This window comes from Chelmon rostratus, chromosome 3, assembly GCF_017976325.1.
Source record: "Chelmon rostratus isolate fCheRos1 chromosome 3, fCheRos1.pri, whole genome shotgun sequence".
Taxonomy (NCBI): domain Eukaryota; kingdom Metazoa; phylum Chordata; class Actinopteri; order Chaetodontiformes; family Chaetodontidae; genus Chelmon; species Chelmon rostratus.
Genome location: NC_055660.1, coordinates 24,883,473 through 24,906,071, shown reverse-complemented (window position 1 = coordinate 24,906,071; position 22,599 = coordinate 24,883,473).

Sequence of the window (22,599 nt, the reverse complement as noted above, 5' to 3'; positions counted from 1 at the left end):
ATTTTTGATTTTTTTATGGCTAATGTCCTGATGTTGCTTTCTTTTTTTTGCACACTGCTCAAAGTACTGTATCAAGGAATAACCTTTTAGGACAATTGAGTGTGAGTGGGTCGGGCCTCTCTTGGACTGGAGCAGACATAATTAATTAGAAAACCTGAGGAGCCATTATCAGCAGAAATGCTTCTGAAAAGCTTTAAAATTTGAATCATTTCTGTGTCTTTACTGAAGTGTGCTGATACAACAAAGGAAATCGAACCACCGTCATTTCCTCGAGTGCTTACAAAAAAATGTTTTCCTTGTTTAGGCCTAAACCTTTGACTTGTTTATTAAAATGTTTCTCCACTGCTACCATTCGCGTTCCACTTCCATGCACCTGTGTCCATTAAACTTGATTTAATTAATTTGGGTGCATTTCAGTCAATTTTTGACATGGTGGAAATGAGAAATAATCACACTTTGCACCAACCCCATTTCAATAATGATTCTTTCTCTTTCCAACATAATCTGTTTCAATGTCCTGGACTTCGCACTAGAGGAAGAGGTCAGGGGAACTGGACTTCTGTCGAACACTCAATGGGATGCATTTGATACTGTCAGGAACAATTTGGTGCTGGCGCAGGGTGTGCCAGGAGCATGTCAGCCTGATTTAGGTTTCCGCTGTTGGGGTACCGGCATCAGGGAGAGTCCCTCTTAACTGGCCTTGACTGGAGCTGGCTGGCGAATGCACAGGGATTATCGTCATGCCACAATCGGACACCCACACACAAGTACACATATATAAGTCACACATGGCAGACGTGAATGCGTATTCACATATAAACACACCCATTTCCAGCATGAGAAACACAAATATAATCTGATAAATATGCACACATATTATTCCTTGACGGCATGCGCATGTGCGCGCATGTAGCCACACATCTGCGGACACGCTGTCTCATTCGATCATGGTGCAGGCCTGCAGGGCCTTACCGAGACTGGAGGAGAAAAGTGCACAGGGAGAGGTGTCCTAACATCTCACAACATTACAGTGAATGCTCTGCTCTGCAGAGAAGCCGGTGATTCATGAAATAATTCAGCACATCACAGTGCGAGGTAGCCAAGCGAGGGCTCGTCTCGTGGAAAGGGAAGGAGAGGGAGCGACACCGCTGTGGACTCATTCAATTAAATTTTATTACATTTGTATGAATATATGTGATTTAATATGGATTATGCCTGAGTGCCTTGTATTGAAAGGATTTGAATTCTTGATACTTTCTTTGCATGTACATCTGACACACACTCTCTTGTTAACACACACACTTCTGCCCCTGTTGCTGTAGTTACCTCAAGAGCCTTTGTCTTCATACAGTACTTCCTTCATGTTAACAGTATGTCATTGCAATGGTTCCCCTGCATTCTGCTTAGCTTGTACTTCCAGCTGAAATTCTGTAGCCGAGACATGACAAATAGTTTTATCTATTTACACCAAAGAAGATACTACTGCATTTCCATATTTAATCATAGACACTGCAGGTAAACAATGCATTTCATACAGTGATGAATGGCATGGCAGCACCTCCATTATTACATCCTAATCAACCCCTTTGGGATCGCATGTGCATGCGTGTGAGTGTGAAAGTGAGTGAGTCTAGGTTGAGGTGGGAATCGCGGCAGGCATCATTTCATGAATTTCATTAGTGAGGTGAAAATAATTTCCTTGGCAGCTAGTATTGTAATTCAGCTATTGTTGTTAATCCAAATTTAATATGTTGAAAGTGATTACAGGGATGATGTAAGAATGGGGCGATGGTGCTGGTGGTGCATTTCTGCAGTGAGTCAAAGTATCTCCCCGTCTTCTCCGATTCTCTCTTTTTTCCCCCTCTGTTTTGTATTTTCTTATTTTCTCTCCAAGAAAAGCTTGTTTATCCCCTCCTCCTTTCTATCCAGCCTTTCTTCCTTCCTATCACATATGAACACAAGTCACTTTCATCTTCCGCTTGCTCTGTAAACAGCGATCATAGCGAATAGTTCAGTAATGTTGATTTTCTTGCTTTGAAGAACAGGACTACAGTGTCAATTCATGCATTTTAGATCACTGTTTAATGTAGCTGTTCGGGTGTTGTGACCATTGTGGATCACAGGCACGGATGCGTATTCGCTTGACAAATTGTTCCAGCTTCCACATAAATTAATTGTTAGAATGAAGGAAAATGTCGAATTTTGTCTAAAAGCTGCAACAGTGTGAGCTGTGACTCATTCAGCCATTCAGATGAGAGAAGAGTAAGTGACCATTGAAAGGAAATGGTGGAATTTCTGTAGGGAAAATGCCGTCTTTGCAAGGAAAGGAGGGAATATTCTTTTAAGAGAATTTGTAGATCTCCTAAAAGCAGACTCTAGAGCTTGTGTCCATTGAAATCGTACCAATTTTTCAAACTTCTCTCCAAACTCAGAAGTTAAGCTGAGGTAGCAGTCAGGCTTTATCTGCCTTTCACAGGGGGGGTGGATGCTCATGGTGTATATTTCCTCTTCAGAAGGGGACAGTGGAAAACCTGAAACGAGCACATCAGGCTTGTGGCAGGATATATGTGAAGGCCTGTAGGGGCAAGTTCAACTCCAGACATACTGCAACAGAGCTGTGAGGACACACACAAACATACAGTGTATTGTGCAGCAGCCTCACACCTCTCGAAACTGTGAACTTATGTATTGATCCAACTTTTTCTCCCCAGTTACACATTCTGATAACTGAGGGTGTCCGCCAAGAACAGCAGTATGTCCCAGTGCTGCCTTTGTTGCAGTTATGATGGAAAGAATATGTTAGAAGTCTTGGTAGGCTTGTGCATAATCATGTTGTTCCAGACAGTTCATGTGTTTTTGTTGTTTAATGCAACAAGTATAGTTACATGTTTAGCCATGCTGGCGGTGTGGCAGTGTTGGATTGTCAGGAAGTTTTGTGCAGACATTCATAGTCATAGTATTCATAGTATCCTCATGGCTTTGGTGACTTTTCATTTAGTGCCACAAGCAGGTCAAAACTTTGTGCGCATATCCAGTGAAATATCTCAACAGTCCCACTTTGGTCCCAAAATGTTGTACAGACATTCATGGCTACAGGACGACGTGTCCGAATGACTTTCGCGATCCCTGACTTTTCCTGTAGTGCCACCATGAGGTTGACATTTGTAGGTTTGAGTCTCAACGGTTTGGCTGTACAGAGCCGCAAGCGTGCTTGTAGAGTCTTGTTAACTTCTGCTGACCTGAGAGCAGACAAAATGTCACGTTCAACTTGTCCACAACAACTAATACACAGTTTGTGCCACACGATTACTAGTGTTGTGTGCAGATACAGACCTCACAAACAGAGCCTGTGTGATAAACAATGAGCAAACGAATGAAGCAAAACAGGAAACTGTACTTAAGGTTAATCGGTCACATTTGGCCAGTGGCTGATTTGCTTCATGAGGTCAGCACTGAGGATCATGAATTCAGACCGTGCATTCGTAATAACTAATCTCTTCACTGAGCAAAGCATTGGCAAACATTGCTTTAAATATATATTTTCATTGCTGGATAGATGAACCCTACCTGGTGCACGGCTTTGTAAATCTGTAACTTTAAAATAATGCAAATAAGAAAGCCATCTCTGTTTGTCAAAACAACTGGCCTACAAGCACTTGAGAGTTGCCAAGTTCTGTTCAGTCAGAAGTGCAGTAGAAAATATGGGCTTGGGCACAATTATGAAACCCCTTCTCTGTGAATCAGTCCAGTTAGGCGTCCAGAAATTCTAACCATAGTGAATACAGTGAGACGTACAGCATGTTGACAGACACCTGGGTGAGGTTGCACGTCAGGCATAGAAAGTGCTGCGATGTGTGTGCATACAGTGTGTGTGTGAGTTGGCTAACTCTGGTTTCCCTTGCTAATAAACAGCACTCCTTCATTTCCGACTCTATTAGTCATCTGCCTCCACGTTCAGGTCTTTTATGTCACAATCTTTTAAAAAAGGGATTAATCCACTTTTACACTCTCATCACAGCAAGACACTCCAACTTATTAAGTCCCCATGAGGACTCAAACTCTTCAAGCAGGTTTAAATTAGTGCTTTCTTTTTCTGTTTGATTTGCATCCAGTGATTAACGGGGGGAATAGCTCACATCAGCAGCTCAGAAGACCTTTGAATGCAGAGCTGTTATTTCACCACTGACTAAATCATTCAATTACTTCTCAGCCTGTGCCAAGCTGTTTCTATAGCACCGAATTACTCAAGCTTACTTCCAAGACACGCATCAAAGGGAAGGTAAGATTGAGGTGGTAAATTTAAACTTCTACCACTCGGAGGCTGGGTGAAACAACGTTTGAGGCATGATGTCTAGATGTTGGGAAATCTTAACAGTTTGATCTCCATAACAGCACTACAGTGCTGTCTTGTCCTCTCTGCTCACACTTCTCAAAGCTGGTAACTTCAGTTTAGTTAAGGTTAGGGAACGACCGTTACTGTGATAAATGGACAATGGGTAAGATGTGGTCACGGTTAGGTAGCTGAAACACGTGGTTAAGGTGAAGGAAGCGCTGTGCATATGGTTTTAAAAAATGCAAACTCGACATGAATCCCCTTTCTGCATGAGAGCCAGACGTGCAGCATGTGCACCACTCTTATTTTCTACCTTGCTACACAAGGACACACTGCTTCCTTTGCACTGAGCATTGGCACTGGACATAAGTCTGAGATGCACAATCATCCAATACGGAGCTAATTCCTAGGGATACTAGAATGCGTTTTCCTCAAGCACACTTGGGTCCAATAAATACAAACATCCTACCAAAGCACACATGATGCAGCACATCAGTCATAAAGAGCCTCATGTCAATGTCAAACAACAATAATCAGTTTTGTGCGCCATCCCAGATTCAGATAACTTTGAGGAAATCTTCCAAAAATGCTTCTTTACTCTGCACACTCTCAAAAAAGAACATAGTGAAATTGAGAGAAAGAAACTAGGGAGGTCTTGCCAAGTCTGACAGGCAGGGAAGGCAAGCTAATTATCTCATGGTGCTTGGAAGCTAAAGTGCTCATTGACAATCATAGGACTGCTCTCAGGGTGTATATAGCTATTAGGCTGAGAGACAAGGGTTGGCCAAAAGCACTCATCACTGTGGTCGCAAGAGCCAAGCCAGATCAACCACCAGCCTACAGACATTTGACAAGCAGCATTACAGAACAACTTTCTGCATAATTTATCTGGCTCTTCAAGTGTTGGTGACATACAGACGGTCTTAACTAGAATAGAAAGCGGTAGTGGGAAGAATGCATTAAGATATCAGTTACCACGAAGATGTTAATGAAATGCATGAACATTGGATGTGGTTTCCTCTAAACATTGCCAAGCTTTACATAAATTTGAGCTAAACGTGTTTCTGTGTCAGTGCTGAGTCTGAATGTTTAGCATAGCTGCAACACCAGGCATTCATTTAGAATGAATGAAACTGGAACTCCTCCCTCGCCAAAGCCCCACTGTTTGCCACCAGACTCCCGCAGCTTGTGTCCAGTTTAAGGGTGTTTCCATGCCTGCACTTTTTAGTCCATGAGGCTGTTCTCAGCAGACAGATGACAGGCGATGAACTAGCATTTCATGTTTCTCGCAGCTATAGGGAAGTTCAAGCTGCATACCAGTTTATTTTATGTTGATTTTAATGTTGACATAAATTGTGCTCTTCTGCCTTAATAACAAAAGCTGTCAGGTTGGGAACCCATAGGTTCATACGTAATTCTCCTGATTGTAATTACTGTCTCTTAAAATTTAACCAGTGCGCTTTGACTGTCACTGAAGCTATACTTTAAAAACAAACACAGTTCCCAAGATTCCCAGGATAGTGGGCTTCTGTTGCCGAGATAGAAAATATCTAATTTTTGGGAAAAATATTAATCGCGAGTGGGAACATGAAGTCATCTGAGGAGTGAAGCAGTGTAATATTTTCAAGACGTTACCCCAAAGTGCATTCGGTATTATGCTGGTATAGCTTTGTCTGGTACGGTGGTTATGATGAATTGGTAAGTGTAACGCTCCATGTTAAACTGCATAGCAATGTTTCTCTCACAGAAATATGCACTTGCCCAGAACTCAGGACCTTCTTCATGTAATTTAATTTCTTGCTCCTGCCCCAGACACAGTAAGTAAAGTGAACATACACCCATGGTTTGTAGTGGGGCTGTCAATATTGGCCAATATTCTGTCTGAAGAAAACTTGTAGGTTCGAACCATTCAAATATCTGTTTTTTTGTATTACATCCATTTGTGGGAAAACCAATACAAAGAGATAGATACTACCTGTATATTATTTCAACATGAACATGTCCTTTAAAAGATCTACATACCTACACATTACAAAATAAACAAAATAATGTCCTCTCCCAAATTACTTTCAATCAATGAAAGTGAGGTTCTGTGCAGAGATCCTGGTTGGTGCTCCCGTGTTTTTGTGTCCAAGTGACTTATGAGAGTGCTGCAGCCGGCAGCCACGAAACAGCCTCCAGTGTAACCCCTCTGGATGTTTGCGCACCTACAATGTACGTCCATTAAAGGTGTTTGTTTTTGCCTCTAACAGGCTCAGATTGTTATTCTAAGTGTCTGACAATGTAATGGAAAGGATCCCAACAGAGACAGACCTATTATGTTAAAGAGTAAAATCTGAGTTGTTTTACCAGAAACAGGCGTTCTGTCACTCTCGCCAAAGCCACCAGACTCCATTAACAGAAACAGTAAAGTTATCATCATAAAACACACTTCATTCAAATGCGACGAAAATAAAATAAAACTCACCAAAACCTTCTTGGTTCATCTTTTCACTGTTCCAACGACCATCTCTAACTCTTTGTTTCTTGGTTGAAATAAATTCTTCTTTCAATTGTGAAAGGAGTGAGCGAAAACTGGAGCTGGAATATTTTCTCATCTTACTCAGGAATTACTTTCAAAGCACATTATGGCAGGAGAGACTTAAATATGTCAGATTTCAACGGATTTTCTCATTAAAAGACAAAACAAAACAAAAAAACCAAAACAAAACAGATGTCTTTTTGTTGACTTGGATTTCTTAGAGTGAAAACAAACCGACCTGGAGGAGAAAACGCTCCAAGTGTAGGATAATGAACTGATTTGGGCCAGTGCAAATGAACTATTGGTGTGAAAACGCCTAAAGGCTGCTTTTACACCCAACATGTTTGGTTCCATTAAAGTGAACCCTGGTGCATTTGCCTGGTTGATATGAAACATTTGGACTGTTGTGAAAGCTCAATCAAGAGAGCCTTGGAAAGGTAGTCCACTCAGTCCAATTCTTCCAATTCTGCATACTACATCAACCAGACTTTAAACCAGAATTAAAAAAACAAAACAAAAAAAACACATAACCAACCATAACCAACTACCAACTACATAATAATGTAATTGAGTATCGACCAGACGTGTATTAAACAGTCTCCTTGTCAGTGTCGTCAAAAAATTAGGTTCCATTCTGTTCATTCACAGTAACTGTGACTCAAATAACTCAATTTTTAGTGCCACAGTTATCCATGATTTTGCATTTTTTGTCACTACATGCCGGCATTGATCAGGATCACAATCAGTATAGGAGGAAAAAGGTTTCCTGTATAGTTTGTTAACATGACTTAGTGATAAAGATTTTAGATTAAAGAGGTTTTATTGAATGTGGATGAATCACATCTGAATACAATCTCAACTCAAAACATGTGAAATGTCATGTGTAAATAACGCATGTGGCAAATTACAAAAGTTGAGGGAATGGTAACATCATCAGTGTCAGCTGTAGCCACAGTGCTGATGGCACTGATGATAATGATGAGGGCAAGAGAAAAAGACAAAAGATGAAGACAGTGATGTGCGAAACAATATGAAAGAAAAGGAAGTATGACAAAAGCTAAAAGGGAAATAATAAAGAATGAAGAGTGGACTATTAGTGTGAGTGTGTTGTGTGTGTGCCTGGTTTATTAAACCTATTTACTTAGGCCAGTCAGATGAGGCTGATGCTTTGTTCAGGACTCTGTATTAAGCACAGAGGTTTGATGAGGCTCATTTCTGTCTTTGTGCGAGAGGCATATGCAACATGTTGAGACGACTCATCAGTCTTCGACTACTTATCCAAGTGAGTGTAATTGAACTTCTGAGGTACTGCAATCTACTGCTAACAGCAGCCCCCAACCCCCACCCCACCACACCCCCTTATAGCAGCACACTGACAGAAATAGACTTTGAAAAATAAAATAGGCTGGAATTTGAATCATGCATCCAATCTTGTACACTAACGACGGAGTTATGCAATTATCCTCGTCACATATGTCTCCCAGATTGGGGTGAGGGTGGAGGGGGGAGGTATAGGTAATTCCTACAAGGTCCCCATCTGGATGTAAATATGCCTGTTCTTTTAAATGAATGGCTTTATAAGCACAAAAAAGCCATCAGAATCCTCACACCTCTGCCACCCTCCAGCAATGTAATCACTTTGTGCATTGGATATTGCATTTATTTTTTAATATTTCACTCTCCCCCGTCTGTTCGTCTCTCTTTCTACCTTGGCTTGCTCCCCGGCATGCATTTTCATTCTCACTCTAAATGGCATTTCTTCCCTAGAAATTAGATATCAGCCTGGCTGTCCCTTATTATTTCAACCCAGAAGTGAGGACTCCAGTTACGACCTAGATACCGCTCTCTCCCACCTTTCTCTTATTCTCCCCTTCCCCTCTCTCCGTCTCTAACCCTGTCTCTTTATCCCCTTTATCTCCATTTTTACCTCTCCCCTCCCTCTCATCCTCACCTCAGAGGCCTCACCTCCTATCCTGCCTCACCTATCGCTTGCATTAAATCAAATGGAACACATTAAAAGTGGCATGCGCAGCAGACAATGGCTTTTATGATTGCCTGCCGTGTTCGGCCTGGTTGTGCTGCACAACCCCATAAAATGCCATTTGTATCACCTCATTTCATAGGGCCTCGCTACACAGGCGAAACAGAGAGGGAGACTGAGAGGAGACACGGAGACCGAGCAGAGATATAGTAGGTTGAGCGTGGAGTGAGGATGAAAGAGAGCATGAAAATGGGGTGATAGTGTGGCAGAGAGGAAAGAAGAGGCCAAAGAGCCAGAAAGTGAATTAGGTAGAATGTAGTGTCAGAGTAAAATGAGAGCAGACATGGGGCTGGGTGGGGGGGTAAATACAATCGGATGAAATGGCAAAAGAAAAACATCTGCACGAGCAACAGAGCCGGACTGAAGGGGCAAGACAAGACAGGTGAGAAATGAGGGTAGAAAAAATGGAGGGAGGGTGAGGAAAGAACTGGCAGATAACGAGGAGATGGGCGAAATGAATGAATGGGAACAGTGAGATAGGTGGAAAGGAGAGAAATAGGTGTGAGTGTGAAGAAAGACCAAGAAAAGAGGAGGTGAGAAATAGATATTGGCGAGCGCGACAGACAGCAGAAGAGAGAGCGGGGCCTGTATAGCGAGGGAGATTACCCCGGAAAGCCCTGACACTATTCAAATAAGAACAAGCTGCCAGGACAACTATGAGGATTTAGAGCAATAAGAAATATATAGCAACCGAGGGAGAGAGAGAGAGAGAGGAAGAGAATGAGGGGTGATGAGGGCGCATCTCTCGCCCTCCTTCTTCGCCTCCCTTCCTCCCTCTCCATTAGTACAGTGAGCATATTGGGCTTATTAAATTCTAATTGTCTGTAATGGCCGCCCAGGCTCTCTGAGGCACTGTGTGACAGGGTGAGAGTGAGCGGAGGTATTTGTTTTGCTAATTGGAAACCGTTCGGCTCCCTTAAGTGTTCTGCTGTTTGCTGCTGCTCGGGGAGCGGCTGATAAAAACCGGCGGAACGGCGGATAGATGGGTAGATAGCGCAGGTACCACGGAGAGGGAGGCAGGGCGGGGCGGCGAGCGGGAGGGCAGAGTGTAAGAGGAGCACCTTGGGGGTATTTACCGATGAGAAGGAATATGAAAAATCAATGAGGACATAATGAGCTTCATTTAGAAAGTTGTCAGACACTAGCGGAGGGCTGTTTAGCATGCCGGCTCCACTGTGCGAAACTAAAGCTGTTTACACAACGCGCCATGTAATACGTGTTACTACGGTTTCAGAAAACACAAAGGCTGAGGCTGCATTCAAGCACTCTTCCTGAGTATTATGTGGCTGGATGTACAGCATATGCAGCGTGAGCCTTTGTGTTGCGCTGTCTATCAGGGTTTGTTTATTTCCCTCTGTGCTCAGGAATTCCTTTACACCCCCAACGCATACACACACACACACCCCCCCATCAATATATTGCACGTCCTTGCAGCGCCCTTACAAACAGCATGCCTCACAACGCCATTTAGAGTTCTTTACTTGTTCTCTATACTTCCTCTCCACCCTCCTCCCTTTCCCTTCCTCCCTACGGCAATATAGCCAGTGGAGAGATCAGGAAGTGCGAAGAGGTGCAAAAAGCCTCTACCGTGTTTCCATATGGCCTTGCTTCTGCTGAGCTCCGCACACACAAACACATGCTGAAGACAGTCATGCAGGTAATGCACACACTGTATTCCAGATCGGTACCTTTACAGAGTACAGTTACATTTTTTAACCTTTACTTGAAATTGAGTATTTTTAAATTGTGGTATTACTTCACCAATTCTGTATTTGATGCAGCAACACATTTCAAACTGTTTTGGACAGGAGCAACAACAGACTGAGAAAGTTGTGGAATGCTTCAAAACCACCTGTTTGGCTCATTCCACAGGTAAACAGGTTGATTGGTAACAGGTGATAGTGTCATGATTGGGTATGAAAGGAGCATCCTGGAAAGGCTCAATCGTTCACAAGCAGGGATGGAGCGAGCTTCAGCACTTTGTGAACACATGATAGTATAAAGGAGATTGAACTTACATGGACTCAGGAACACTGTACAACTGTTTGTCAATGGTTAATTCTGTTCTTATTAATGTTTCACACAGCATCCTAAAATTTTTGGAATAAGGGTTGAATTTCCTTAAAACCAATAAAAAACAAAGAAATACAAAGTGTTAAACTAACAATTCTTGTTTTTTGGGGGGGGGTTGGGACTATTGTGCAGGGCCATTTCCTGCCAGGGAGCCGTGACTTCCTGAAGTCTTCGGAGAAAGTTCGTGCAAATGAAACAAATGAAATCTAACATGTTATTTACTGAGGTCTGGAGGTGCTGGCAGTAGAGCCAGGACCGTCGTCTCCCCGTTTCCAGGCGGCATGCTCTGCTAAGCTAACTGACTGCTTCATATTGAATGTATATACATGAGTGTGGTATCTGTTTTCTCATCTTACACTCCACAAGAAGGCAATTAAGTGTATTTTTCTCAAAATCCCACCTATTGTTTTAAATTCCTTCTTGAACAGATAGATTTGCATGATATGTAATCTTGCCTGTAATCTTGTTTTAATTTGTCTTTATTTCGAGGATAATTGAGCATTCAGCAATATAGTTTTGTTCTTGGCAGCGAGTGAGTCAATCATGGCAGTCTTTTGAAATGTTTTCTCCCGGTGGATTTGTGACAAATACCCCTTCCTGCCTCATGTGGGTGTCCCATTAGAAATAAACAGAAGTGCTTTTGGCTGCCGTGTCTCCTTTCCCCTAGTGCCTTTTTAAGTGCTGCCGTGTTATTTTTACATCGTTGTGTGTCAAGGCTTAGATGGATAGGTAGTGTATGACTGGCTGTTTGGAGACATGGAGGCAGGTCCCACAGCGATTTGTCTCAGGGATTGTTGGGAAAGTGCGTATGGGGACAGTAGGTGTGAAGATCAAAGTGTGTGGGGGGGCTTGTGTGCATTTCCACATCTGATTTTAATGTGTTCATGCTCACGCTTTTTGCATGTGCCACCACATGCACAGGTGCATGCGTGTATCTGAGCACAGGAGTGTATGTTCAGGAAAGGTTTTTATCCTGTGATATTATAAAAGAAGTCTTCTCCAAGAGAAATGTCAGATGTAGAGCGTCAGTGACAGTAAGGCGAAAAGAATGGGAGTCAAAATGCAGAGGGATGTATTTTTGGAGTAGCAGTGGAGAATATATTTGTTTGAATCAAAGGAACTGGAATACTGCGGTAACATATGGTGAGTTGCACAGTGAACTAATCAAGGGACGTCTCAAGAGATGCTCAGCTATATTTGCTAAAGAAGTAGCATATGCCAAGTGGTGTATTTGCAGAAATACACAGAAAGACAGATAATAAAATAGAAAGCATGGATGATTTTACAAAAAATCCAAATTAAGTCAACTTTACTTCGCAAACAAGCGCAAAGTGTCATTATTATCATATGACAAGGATGTATTCTGATACTGGTATGTCATAATGTGGCAAATGTATGAAAAATCGCGTTAAAAAAAAATTATACTGGTGATGATTGTCAGCCTTGGAGATTTACTACAAGGTCCACATATTGTCTTTGTTTAAAAAATGGCCTCTGGATGTCCTGCTTGATCTCTCTCCAGCAATTGGTAACTTTGACCCCCTCCCAGCCAATGCTGTGACCGGTTTTGGTCTGGTGTTCTGAACCGTTCGCTCAGACAACAGAAATTTACAGGATGACATAAGGTCGTATCATCTTGATGGAATTCTGCCAAGAGGTGGAAAACAACGGAATTATTTTCTAATGCTCCAACAACTGTAGAAATAACTTGATGCAACCCATGATCTATCAATCTTATTGTAGCTCCTCCAAGAATCTACACACTGATTTAGCTTTGCACCCCCGTAACATGGTGGAACTCATGATGGAGAAAACTGATGCAGCAGAACCAGACACAGCAGCTTATGTAGCCTTGGGCTGCTAGCATCAAGTAGAGATGAGGAGGGGGCTCAGAGGTCTCGTAAGCGCACTCGATTTTACTCCACCCCCCCAATTTTTTTAAACTTGTACTTCTCTGAACTGTCTGAACCCCACCATCATGCATATTGAAAGATTCTAATGGAGCATGGGGGGCTAGAGTTGCATTAAATGTCATTCAAACAACAATGGTGGAACAACATCACACCACGCCACTGAGCCCTGATGTCCAGACCGACAGAAAATTCCATTTGTATAGACAGATTTTGCATCCAGTGCAAACCACTGACCATCAATTATAAATATACAATGGCCCTCTTCAGTCGCTTCTCTGCAATTAACCAGAAAAGAGGACAAAACTCTGACAATTACACACAAATGACCAACTAAAAAGAGCTATGGACACTGCGACGGCTGCAACAAGCAACATTAGGCTAGAGAAATGAAACAACTGCCACTTAAATAGCAGAATAAAACATCACAAAAGCAAACAGCACAGAGATGTATAAACAATATTAACTCCACAGTGGCTGCAGCCACAAACACACGTATTAAATCAAAGAGGGCTGCACAGTTTTTACATATGTGTATCACACAAACACACACACAATGCTACGTTGCTTGGCAACACAGTGGACGTGCTCACCTGTCTGAATGGCATTCTGAGCCTCGTGCGCCACAAAGTCCTCAACAATCTGCTCATAGATCAGCTTCTCTGCTTGACCATTCTGCACATCATAACCAGTCCTCTCAGCCTGTATGCCTCACTATAACCAGTCCACCTCTCTGTCCCATCCTGGAAATTGCCAGAAAGTCCTCACACAACATCTTGGGTGTGTTTGATTTGTGTCACTTAGAATGCCCGCCAGTGGGGCATTAAATCAGTGTCTCATTAAGGTAGATGCGACCTTTTCTCCATCTACCATGATATGAATCAATTTGAAAAATGGCTGAGGTGCAGACTTGTCAAGTTTTTTTTGCCACAGATGATGAAGGAGTAACTTTGGGGATAAGAAATATGTTTTCAATCATGATCACAATTCCCGAATAACGTATTTGGATTAAGATACATTCCTACTAAACATGTTAAGTCTGTACAATTTCTTAAAATTTAAGCTTTAATGTTAAGCTCATCCGTGGATGCCTAAATAGTAAGTCTCCTGAGGGACTCCGTGGCGTTCCTGGCGAAGCAGCTCGGGCTGTGTTCTGTGGTTGGTGCTGTCGGTTCTTTCTTGGTGAGTTTTGTCTGTTTGCAAGGATGGGCATTGCAGACTACCTCAGGCTAAATGCTGTGGTATGTGGCATCGGTCCATGCTATAAACTTGAAAATTAAGTAAATGAAAACACTCATCACAGTTTCTCAGAGACCAAGGTGAACCCTTTGATTGCTCTTTTTCCAAACAGCAGCCTAAAAGGTATTTAATTACCAATGATAGGAAACAGAGAAAAGCAGCAGATCCTCACATTTGGAGAAGCTCAAACCAGTGAACATTTGGCATGTTCATTTAATAAAATTAAAGTAACTTTTGATTAATTGACTCGTAATATCAGCACTAATTCAAAGGAGAGTTTCACCACACATGACTTCACAACTGCATCCAGATCCCCCTGTTCTCTGGCTCCTGTGCATCTGCATATGTGTGCCCTGTCAACAGCCGAGACAAAATACTCTCCACCACCACACACTGACTTGGTAATCCCCAATTAGACACAATAATACTATTTAGTGAGCAGCTGTCCCCACAGACACCAGACACACGCATAAACACGAATGCGTGGGCACAGCCGAGCACACACGAACTCGCATGGTAGCATGCGCACGCACACGCTCTGCACACACACACATGCGCACATATGGCCTAGCCCGCATGCTCTGCTAGAGCGTGTTAGCTGCCGCACCAGATGCCTGCTGGATAATCTAGGTGCCATAATGTGATGTTCTGCCAGCCAGCCAGCCTGTGTGTGTGTGTGTGTGTGTGTATGTTTGTTTGTTTGTGTACTCCTGTCTGCCAAGATGTGGGCTAAAAACTTTGTCAATTGGCTTGTTTGCAATTTAAGCACCTTTTGGCGGAAGCTCCTCTTCCCGTATCTTTTCACTTCCTCTCCCCCCCTGGCGTCCTCTTACTCACCTTATCGCCCTTTTTTCATGCATCTCCCATTTACACACGTTCCCCTTCCTTCCTCTGTCTGGACGTCACCCCAACACATGCGCCTTCCCTCCCCAGCCTCCACTTCATGCCTCCTCGCAGCACATGTGCTGCCTAATGCCGCCGTCCATCCTCAATGATTATTGTAACCAATTTGTTCGGTCAAACCCAGTATCTGTTCAGACTGCTTTAGACTGTGCTGGCGGCAGACACTTGATTTAGAGTGGCATGAGCGTAGCACAAAAATATTTGAAAAGAGAATTAGATAAAAGAAACAAAACAAATCCAGTTTGTCAAATGTTTGAGAGATAAAAACACTGGTTTGGATGATTTCCATTGTGGCTACTACATATGCATCACACACACTCAAACACACCCACACCCCTGCATAATTTCTGTAACAAGTAGCCACTTTTTGCTTATTTTCTCCTGGCTGTCGGTGCCTCATCCAGCCGTTGATCTGGATCTTGGTCCCCGGGAGATTCAGCCTCTCCACTTCTCTCCCTCTCCCCCTACTTTGTATGATCTCGTGGCTCTCTCTCCCTCTGTCTGTTTGTCTGTTTCTCCTCTCTGTGTGAATGGTGTTGTCCTCTTCTGTTTGTGTGGCTTGTCCTCATTCCAGCTTTCTATGGCGGGGAGGAGGTGGTGTGGCTCAGATCCTATGTAGTCGGTGACACCTGAAGCTGCTCAGCTGCCCATCCTCTTATGTTTTACTTATACATTTTGTCATCATAGTTGTACATACTGTGATTTTCTGTTCTGAATCTATTTTGTGTACCTGACATCTATTGCATGTCTGTCCGTCCTGGGAGAAGGATCTCTCTTCTGTTGCCCTCTCTGAGGTTTCTTCCATTTTTTTTTTCCATCTTAAAGGGGGGTTTTTCCTCATTCGAATCAAGGGTCGGAGGAGAGCGGGTGTTGTATGCTGTGCAGATAGAGCCCCTTGAGGAAAACTGTGATTTGTGATACTGGACTTTCACAATAAAATTGTAGTAGTGTCAGTAGCAAATGCAAATCTGCATTTGCGACTGAACTCCCTCGCTCCACAATCATGCTGCCCGTTCATTCAAGAGTTCCTTATTTTCTCCAGCACTTCTATTGATTTGCCGCTCTCTCTCTTTCTCATTATGTCACACCCCCAATTTTTCTTCTTCTCTATGTTCTTCATGTGAGCGAGTGAGTAATCGCACAGTCAGTAATTCTTTCCTAAACTGGATCGGATGTCGTTCGTCTGTTTTGGACGGTCTACTCTGACACCCAGCTCTTCAGGGAGAGGATTGCTGAATATGCTAATCTATGTAGCCAGAGGATGATAAAATACATTTGAGGGGGTGTGGGTATGCATGGCTTTTATTTACTGTTAGTAATGTATGAAAGACTGGGGTCTTGAACCAGCTTGGCTAAAAGCAATGATGTATAATAAGGGACCAGACCTGGCCACAAAGACCAAACAAGTATGTTCTTCATAGACAATGATCAGCCATGTCACTGATAAGTGTATATATGTCACCTGATAATAGTTTAATGCAATGTAATAACATGCATCATGAGTTTTAACAATGTCAGAAAGGTGTCATCTTTGGCTTTGCTGTTTTCTTGACTAACAGTCCACAGTCCAAAGACATTCACTTTATTATCATATAGGGCAAAGAAATGCTTGAAACAGACATTTTCTATGGAATTTTGCTTGAAAAATGATTGAAAGGAGCCAACACTTAACAAAATTCCTTGCAATTAATTTTCTGTTGATCCAGCTAACCGATTGTGTATTTTAATTATATATTAATTGGGTGTTTTGGTTGACACTGACAATGGCATGACATTATCAGGGTACTGATTGGCTGAACTTCTGCTCGTAAACCGACCTCATTCAAGACGAGACAAATAGAATGTGTTCGAGGAGAAACCAAGTCACCCTGCAGCGCTACTCAAACGCTCACTGCATACACACTTTATGCAAATTCATGCTGTTTGATGATGACACTGTATATTCACATACTGTTCCCACACATTGGAGCTGTCTATATCATTCCGCTCGCTTCACAGGAATAATAATTTGCTTCCATAATACAGAGAAATTCAGCTGTTCAGACAAGATCTCTACCTTTTCTGGTTACACAGTAATCAAATCCCTCCTTTTCAATAGACTGTTTCAAAAGACAACTGTAGGTCATGAGACCCAAAGTCTACAAGCAACAACAGCAGATCTGTAATCTGCCGCATTGTATAAATATATGATATATAGCGTCATTATTACAAGCAAGGCTTCCGCAGGACTGTTCGACTGTGAGTTGTAGCTTTGAACAAACTTCTCTGATGAGGCCTTATTTCCTTCTTGCCTGTCAGTGAAACTAAACTGCACTACAACTAAACTGTGCAGTAACTGTGCTAAAGGCTGATTCTGTGAGATCCAGGACAGAACGGCATCGCTAAAAAGGAGTCTGATAAGGAAAAAAACAAGCACTCACACCATCAGATATGTTTTTAAAGGCACCCTGTGGCGTTTTTGACCACTATTAAAAATTTAATAACTGGCTAACACAGGCAAGACTGCAAGCTAGCAGGAATGTAAACAATGCACGTCTTATAATGTTTTGTAAGGAAGTCATTGCGTTCAACTTCCGCTCACCTTTGACCTATTGTGCTTGCCGTAGTTTTCTCTGCACCCAGTTTTCCTGTGCAGTGATTGTTTATTATATTTTGGGGGAGCTCTCTTTTGTTTACACTTGTGAATAAAGTGGTTTAGATAATCTTTTTAAACTGCTCGTGATTCTGTATTACTGTGTTTCCAGATCTCAGCAATGCATTTAGTGAATACAGTGTTATCAGAACTGCAAGAAATCATGTCCAGGACTACAAACTACTCACGCAAGTTGTAATAAAACCACAATTATCTTTCAAATTCGGCCAGGAGAGTAACAACATTAGTGGATCCCACGATATCCCCTACAGGCACGCATTGATGAAACCTATAGGCTTGAGCTAATGCCTGCTGGCGTCTGAAATTTCGCTTGACTGACGCTCTTCGTGTTCGGATTGGAATTACATCGCTTTATTTATTTAAGTCGCAAAAAAGGGCATTATATCCATTTGTTTAAACCCTTTCAGACTATTTGAATTGTTTCACAATTACAGGCCAGGCAGAGCAGACAAATGATGTTGACGGGGAGTTAGGCCAAGTGGAAGACAGAGAGGAATTGTACTCGCTGCAGCTAAAATGGAAAATATCAAGCAGTATTCAACCAATGACTGTAATTTAACCAGACCTCTTCAGGGATACTTGACAAGGCATACTAAACAGGGTGATTGCTTTTTTAGAAAGCAAAACAATGACACCGTCCTTTTGGCCCTGCTACTTCGAAAGAGGCGGCTTCATTTCAGTCAGAACAGAATTTCAGTGATTTGAGAAATTAGTATGTCTGGGTTTTTGGTTCAATTTTTTTAGTTGCAAGGCTTGTCAAAGGGACAGACAGATCTCATAATCAGTACCGAGAAAGGAGAAAAGCGTCGTATCCCCACACGGTGTTGCTTACAGCCCTTTCAGCCCGTGAGCTGCAGTGATGTGCCGCGAACCAGACACCCTCAACCTGCTCCAGCAAATTCACTCAGGGGCCAAAAATGCCTAACCAGGAAGAAAGCACATATCTTCCCCACAGCTTCCCAGAGACAGAAAAGAAAAGTTACTTTGTCAGCCAACTTCGCCTGCATACAAAAGGGGTTAAAGAAAAGGCAGAGCTGCTCTTCACACACACACACACACACACACACATATACACACACACATATATAACATACAGACAGGCAGTCTGACAGACAAGGTTGGAGAGAATAGATGTGGGCAGGTTCAGTGATTCCGATGTCAGAGGCGGTCTGAACGCTCTCTCTGTCTATCCTCTCTCCACTAGACCTTACATGGCAGTTCTCCTCTCCGGGGTGTTCTGAGAAGACAGGAGGGGCGGCGGGAAGAGCGGAGCGGAGGGATGAAAGGGGGGGGGGGGGGATGGCAGGTACTAGGGGATTGTTCCAATGCCCTTGACATGAGGGAAATGCCGGAATAAGAGAGAACAAGAGCCAACCTATACGAGGAGGGATCAGAGAAAAGAAAGCCTGAGGAGGTGCGTCTGTGTGTGTGTGTGTGTGTGTGTGTGTGTCTATGTGTGTATGAAAGAGCATTTTTCTTTAAATGTCTGTATGTGTGTTTGAACGTAAGTGTGTTCTTTCATACATATACATTTTTTTTCATGTGTGTGTTTGTTGCCTAGTCAGAACATCAAGATCAAGCCCTGTGTATTTTAAAGATTCTGGCAGTGTGTGAGTCTGAGAGCAGGAGAGTGTATGTGTGGGTGAGTAAGTGTGCGTGTGTGTATGCATGTGTGTGTATGTGTGTGTCCGCTCTCACTGCCCAAACCCAGTATGAGTCCCAGACCAGCGCTTTTCTTTGGGCTAGCAGATGTTTTGCTCTCACCTTGCCATACCTCATAAAGCGTGATGGCTCAGGACCCTGGGGCCAGTCTGGGACACACACGCATGCAAACACAAATGCACACACACACACGCACACACAAGTATGCATGCCCCCTCCATGTCCCACCCCACTGCCACAAACATGCAAAAACACATGGAAATGCGTGTGCGCACACACAGAAACAGACAGACAGACACACACACACACTAACAGACACATAGAAATAGGCAAAGTCGTGGTCTTCCGGCCTGTCTTTGCACACTGACGCACAGGGAGAGAAAGTGTCAAGGACACAGCAAGGTGAAAGTTTGAATGCCACAGGAAAGTGAAGTGGGAAATGAAAGACTAAAGAGAGGTAGTGACTAGAATAGCACCATTGTGACTGGCTGCAAAATAAAACTTCATAAGCATGTGTTCCACATCAGTCAGATAATAATGAGAATGGTGATTATACATCCTGTCATCAAACTCTGTCTGACAGCGAGCGCAGTCTGTGTTCATTAACTGGCTGTCTCTCTTTTATTTTTAAGGTGAAATAGTGTACAACCCCAGTTCCAAAAAAGGTGGGACGCTGTGTAAAACATCAATAAAAACAGAATGCAGTCAGCTGAAATGAACTGTGCTGACAGACAACAGTTTTACAGTGTCCCCAAGTCCATGTATTAATCGCCTTTATACAGTCGTGTTGACAAAGCGGTGAACATCACTCCATCCTCGCTTGTGAACGACTGAGTATTTGAGGATATGAAAGGGTCATACCCAATCATGATACTATCACCTGTTACCAATCAACCTGTTTACCTGTGGAATGATCCAAACAGGTGTTTCTGGAGCGTTCCACAGCTTTGCCAGTCTTTTGTTGCTTCTGTCCCAACTTGTTTGAAACATGTTGCTGCATTAAATTCAGAATAAGCAGATATTTACTAAAATCAGTGATGCTAAAGATATTGCTAAATATATTGTAATTGTACTGTTTTCAATCGAGGATGATGATTTTTGTCGAGTACTTATTAGCAACAGTTCACACCATTTGTAGAACATTTTAGAACTTCAGCACCATTAGCCTGCACTATAAAGTATGTCAATGCACTGGGTTATCATAATTTCTGCAAATGTGAAATTACAACCATATTCGTTCATGCAGGAGAGGGGCACATAACGATGATGTACACTCAACCTGCGTTGGACCCACTGAAATGAGCGAGTCGTCACTCTGTCACTGTTAGCAGAGCCTGCAGTCTGCAGTGTAGCTCAGACACTTCACATCTAAACCAGAGAATTACAGTTCCATTCGGCTGCATGATCCAATAATATTTTAGTTTCACTTGTGCCAGAGTTAACACTCTCTCTCACTCATCCACATGGTCACTCTTTCTCCCTCTTTGTTCATAAAATGAATAAGATGCCAAACCTCCAAAGTGTAGTGCAACCTCTCATTATCACATCTATTTTGTGATCAAAAACTTTGACCAAGCCACATATCCTATTGTGCTAATGACTTAGAAGCATTGCTTCATTGAGCTCTCTCCAACACTGCCCGTAAGGATGAGCAGTGCCCTGATGCCTCTGGTGGTTTTGATTCAGTGGTACTCCAACAACACCTTGCTGATAGAAAAGCTCCCACCTGCTGCGAGTCCGCACCACTTTGCAGGAAGGATTATAAATAAATAGACTGAACCTTTTCATAATCAACAGACGAAAAACAAATCACCTCTTTCCTGTCACAAATACTTTTGTACTACATGTGTACTGTATAACCTAGTAAGTCCAGGGAAAACTTAAAAAAACTTTATTTATGGAGTGATGTGGAGTTTTTTAGGACGCCTGATTGCAGGGGGCACCTCTACTTCCCACGTCCGTGTGATATAATGAAAACAATAAATCATAAGCTCTCTAATTTATATTTGTTTTTCAATACATAGTCACCATTTTTTTCTTTCAAGCGCAAATTAAATGCAGTCTGCAATCGCCTGAATTTGGATAATTTGGTTGTGAATTCAGTAAGTTTTGGATGAATTGATTATTAAAAAAAGGACAAACCATCAAAAACATCTCAAACAGAAAACATTCCATTAAGTTGCATGTACATTGCTCTATATGAGATTATTTTAGAATTATATGATGAAAAGATTTAGGTCAGTTTATTCTTTTTTTCCTCCACAAAACTTCATTTCGTTTTTATTGAGTTTTTCACCTTCATCCCTCACCTGAGTGACAGAAGTGAATAAAGGACCAGACAGAAAGGAGAAAATAGAGACATTAGGAGGTACACAAAAAGAGAAATGCACACTCTCTCACACTCACACACACACACACACACACTCTTGAAGTGGCACACATGCACAGCGCCAGGTTTCACAGAGAGACCACAGGGCAGTCAACACTACAAACACTGCTGAGATTCTCATTAAAATTCATTAAAATCCCAGAGAGAAAATCCTTTTTAATCGTGGGAGCATTACCCAGTGGTAATCCACTGTGGATTATACTCAACTGTCATACCGAAGGCAACCGCAAGGGGGCAGAATGCCTGGCAATACCCCAGCAGACAGCAGGCTACACAAGGATTCAGTTCATCTTTTTAACTCTCAGTGTCAGAACTGACTGCAGATGTACAACACCCTCACTTTGTCAGTCCAAGACACCGTTAGACACTGTTGTTTGAATGTTAATGTTCACTTAATGGATTCTTTGCTTTGTTTTTTAAGAGGCCATAAATCTTTCAAACACAGCATATTGACCCTTGTGTTTTGCTGACATTGGCTTTATTTTCTCATGTGTAAAAAGTATAGTACAGTGGTAAAATCAGCAAAACATAAAACAAATATATTTTCTCTTCTGACCTTATGAAAAGAAAAGATGTAGACAGGTATTAAATGAGTGACCCTTCATTTTGCCATATTTTTGATCAGTTACAAAGATTAACATGAACACGCATGTATGCACAAATATACAATAATTTTATTCCCCAAAGTGTCACTCACAGATAAACAAATGAACAGTATGTTATCCTGCATCACTGGTGTTTGGCGTCAGTGAGACACCAGGGAGTGTTACCTCTCTTGTTTGGCCTCTTAATAACAAACTGTTAGAAATTCAAACAGACTTATGTGGGATTTGGGAGGGCTGGCCCAGCGTAAAAAAGTACTGTCAACACCAATC